This window comes from Lactuca serriola, chromosome 1, assembly GCF_051521515.1.
Source record: "Lactuca serriola cultivar US96UC23 chromosome 1, Lser_US96UC23_V15, whole genome shotgun sequence".
Classification (NCBI taxonomy): domain Eukaryota; kingdom Viridiplantae; phylum Streptophyta; class Magnoliopsida; order Asterales; family Asteraceae; genus Lactuca; species Lactuca serriola.
Window position 1 is genome coordinate 12,194,273 of NC_136408.1, and position 4,365 is coordinate 12,198,637.

At 34.4% G+C, this 4,365-nt stretch overlaps 1 long non-coding RNA gene across 5 annotated transcripts; it reads right to left on the reverse strand.

Annotated features, from left to right (window-relative positions):
- Positions 1-687: 687 nt before the first annotated feature.
- Positions 688-3,394, reverse strand: LOC145101195 (uncharacterized). Of its 5 annotated transcripts, none has more exons than XR_013705543.1 (6): positions 3,088-3,394; positions 2,649-2,805; positions 2,424-2,539; positions 1,938-2,233; positions 1,554-1,621; positions 688-1,154 (listed from the first exon to the last, which is right to left on the reverse strand). It is a non-coding gene; the product is annotated as an uncharacterized LOC145101195 (long non-coding RNA). The 5 variants fall into 5 exon arrangements; XR_013705524.1 differs by having other exon boundaries at positions 2,691-2,805; positions 3,088-3,393; XR_013705588.1 differs by lacking the exon at positions 688-1,154 and adding an exon at positions 1,302-1,478 and having other exon boundaries at positions 2,691-2,805; positions 3,088-3,393.
- Between the last annotated feature and the right edge of the window lie 971 nt (positions 3,395-4,365).

Sequence of the window (4,365 nt, forward strand, 5' to 3'; positions counted from 1 at the left end):
ATTTACGTTTGGCCTTCCGGCCGCTTGTGTGCCATTCTTTGAAGGAGGCTACGCCGCCATCGCTCATTATCAATTTTGCTGCCGCTTCTCCATTGTTGAGACCTCCGCTTCTCTCACGTCAAAAGTTGGAATGCGTCTTGTGCAAATGACAAAACAACATTTCTGACTTTAGTTTGCAACCAATAGACATCGAAATATCTCAAATGAATAGTTTGAAATCTCTGGTGTTCAAATGGATTTCAATAACGCTAATATCTGAAAAGGAACCCGATATATGTGTTTGTTCTGTTTGTATTTTGCAGTGAATGAATCAAAGAATGAGGAAGTTGAAAGAAATCAACGATATATGAGACAGAGATGAAAGCAGATTAAACGAAAGTTTGCATCATCTTCATTCGCACATCGAACATCTGTTGGGTTCTTGCTCTTCTCGGACATTACTTCAAACGAGACCAAGAAAAAACCCTAATAGGGATTTACATAAACAAAAGTTGGAGGAGAAAAAGACAAGGATGGACGGGCTTATCTCTTTTTATGGAATTGAAACGGTTTGTCATATTAGTTTTGCCCCATATGTTTCTTTTTTTACCCATGGATTTCTCTCTTCGGTCTCCAAGTATTATCCTTCTCCTTCGCCACCAAACATGTGTTATGGCAGGTTTGTCTCAAGAAGTTGGCGAGTGCCCCTTAAAAAACAACTTTCTTTTGATGATTCTAACTTTAATTGGTAACTAGTAAGTGAACCCGTGGTGAACCACGGGTCACTTTGTTTCTTGCATTTTTGTCACCGGTTCGTTACAAGCAAAATATGTTATGTAATAATTATTATGTACCCTATACTTAGAGTGTAAGGTGTGGGCAACACCCACTTGTGTTTTTTGAGGCCAAGCAATAAAAACGCCATGAAAACGGGAAAAGAGGGGGTGATGTTCTGCCAAGAAGACGCCATCATGAGGAAGAGAAACAGAGAGGAAAAAGAGAGGAAAACGGACGTTGCCTCCCATTGCCTCGAAAACGCGCACCAACGTAACACCTAATAACGCCGGACGGGGGCGGTGTTCCTTGCGTTATATCAGCGTTTTTCTGTGCCACGTCACAATAATGCGTTTGGGCGTTGCTCGCACTGTGTAGCCTTAAAAAGGGAAATAAAGAACCTGCCATAGATGACATTAAACACAAATCACTTGTCCCCACTTACCCAAAGGAGTGTATAAGTGATAAATCCGATAGCACTCTAAGAATAAGCAAATGATTATTTGATCTTAAGTTTGATTATTCTAGCATTAATAAATGATAACCACTTTATATAAATATAAATATATACTAAACTCAGAGGAATTCATCAGAAACCATCCAACTTTTAGAAGAAAAAAAAGCTAATTGATTATGAATTTATGATTTGATAATGTTGAAAGAATCGTATTGGAAAGATAAGCCACCAAAGTTTTGGAATGTTTTGTTGAATATATTTGGTAAAGCTGAAACAAACATAAATAAACTACAACTATTAAATTTGAGAATAAAAATAATCGGTGCATAAACTAAAAGCATACCATTAACATTTTGTTCTGACATTGTAGCTCCCTACACAATGACTCAAGTTTATTTCGAATAGCAATAGCTGAAAATGAGAGAAAAATAACATTAAAGCAAAACTTGCGGAAATACACAAGGGAAAGAAGTGACTTTCTTTTGAAATAAATTTCCGAAACAATAATTAGTTTATATTTATCAAGTGATGCAGAAACTCAGTGCTAAATCAATACATACTTAAACAATGAGAATGAAGACAAAAGATTAACATATAGTCTACTGCCATTGAAACAGGTTTCTCCATATGCTTTAACATAACATAAATGGGTGGAATTTAGCAAAATACGATTAAAATATAAAAAAAATCATTAAATTTGTAATATGATTTGTTGATTATTTGTTACCTGCAATATTCAAGCGTGATGGACGTAATTCAAATGGGGTTGTTCTGAATTTTCATTTCCACTTGAACCTTCACCAACATAAGTATTTGAAATTCCCAAGTTTAAATTGAATCCATAATCGCTTCTTGTGTCAGAAATTGCAAAACTTTGTAAAATTTAAAAGAAACAACACAAACTGACAGAGTGTGATTGTGGTTGATGAAAGTTGTATTACAGTGATGAGTTGAAGGAAGCATATTGTTTCCTTGTTAAGTATTGCCTTCAAAGTTGGTGATTGTTTCCCTTCCAAATCCCACCTGTCAAAGCCATGCCAAATTCAAAATTAACATACAAAGTCACTTGGCTATGGTACCAACAACTACATACAATGGAAATTACAACTGGAAAATAAATAGTTGATTAGATGAAGATCATTATTTTATACAATAAAAGTAGAAGTGTTAGCAAAAATTAACAAATGAAAAGGAGATAAGAGATTGAAATTACCAAATTAAGAAAATAAGATTGGTGTGTAGAGAAGCTGGGCAACGATCAGAACCCGGTGACAGCCGAATTTCAGAAGAATGCCATTTCTGCATTTCTTTACCCTCAATGACATTCTTCTGCAAACAAAGGATTCGGTAGTCATAAATTCAATAAATTAGTAGACGGAATTAGAGTTAGAGAAGAAATTAACATGATGGAATGGAATGCAATTTGTAATTTGAGGACCTATAACTGTTATAACTGGAAGTTCCAAGATAGAATTCATACTTGCAGTTCAACTGACACCACCCACTATTTTGGATAATCAATCTTTCACTTCAATATTCTCGTTGCACCATTGATGATTTTAGTTCTCAAAGTTCACTATGAAACTTTAAGTTTTCTGCATTGGTGTGCTCAACAATGGAAACAATAAGCATACATGAAAGCCAATGTCGATACGGTGGCAAGCAATCCATGGTGGAAGGTGGGAATCGAGTATGTATATGAGACCCAAATTAGACAATAAAGTAACCCCAACCCTAAAACAAAGTGACTGACGGTAGAGCCCGAAACCAAAAATTGAAAAAACAAACAACTAACCCAAAATCGAATAATCGAACAGAGAACTACTTCCAAACATCAAAAAACATGTATGAACATGTGAAGAACAGAGGTAACTTACCCAACTCGCAATCAAAATAGATACATTGAAACCGATGGTTGGGTGCGACGAAACAACCGTGAACCGTCCGCGTCATTGCGAAATCTCAACAATCACTGCACCGACAAACCCCAAAATTGTTGGAAGCAAAGAAAAGACCAAGAAGAAATCATAAATTAAGGGAAAGACAAAGACAAAGAGGAATGATAATCGTTTTAACAGTGATGCATGTATCGTATTGACAGGGACGAAAGCTTAGAAACTGCAACATTGTATTGGTGAAAATGAGAAACTAAAATTTTATGGTGGTCAAAATGTGAACCACAGAAAAGCACTGTTCCTAAATACGAGGAGATTTAATATATGTATATAATTTGTTACTAATTAAGTTATATGTTTTGTTTTTTATCGATGTGTAATAAATTATTGTGTCTTTGCATTTCATCTTTATTTTGAAGCCCGACAAGGGCAATTATAATTTATGTATGTTGGGGCTATTCTCTATAATTATACAATATCGTCCGACGATAATTTATACCATAAATCCATGGATAAGTATTCTGATATTTCCCTTGATAATAACATAAACAAAGAACAAAACTAATTTTTTAATTAAAATCACTAGAAAATGTTAAAGAACTTGCTTTTGTGTTTGTGGGAGACCAACGAGAGGTGATGGCCATTGACTTTCTGGGATTCAAGAGTTTGAATTACATAATCTTGAACAACTAATAGTTTTGTATCAAGATTAAACAATTGGGTCTCCCATTCTTAAAGAGATTACTATCTTGTTTTCTTCATCTAGACTTGCGAATAGAATAACAAGAATACCGTTTATGTGTACATTTTTTGGTATCGGCAACTTCACACCTTCATAGAGACATTTGCATAACACTTGCATGTCTCTACAAAAACAATGTGTTTGCATGGTAAGCAAATAGCACTGTGAATTATAAATTATTTATACAAGATATGTCCTTTGTGGTTGTACCAAACGCAGTGATTTTTAATAGATTTTTTATCTGAACTTTCTTGATTGATAAAAGATAAATCAACTAATTCATAAGTAGATGACTAGAAAATATGTATTTAGTTGATTGCATCATATGTAAGTTGTATGTACTACTAAATTTACCTGATGGTGGTAGCCTACCACCATCAGTTACTACAAGATTTAATGTGTGACAGATTATATTGTGATCGCTACAGCAAAGGACTATTGCTCAGTTTTTTATTTAGAAAGATCATGGTAAGTTTATAGTTTTTTTGCATTTATAGTTACGAGTTTATAGTTTTTTC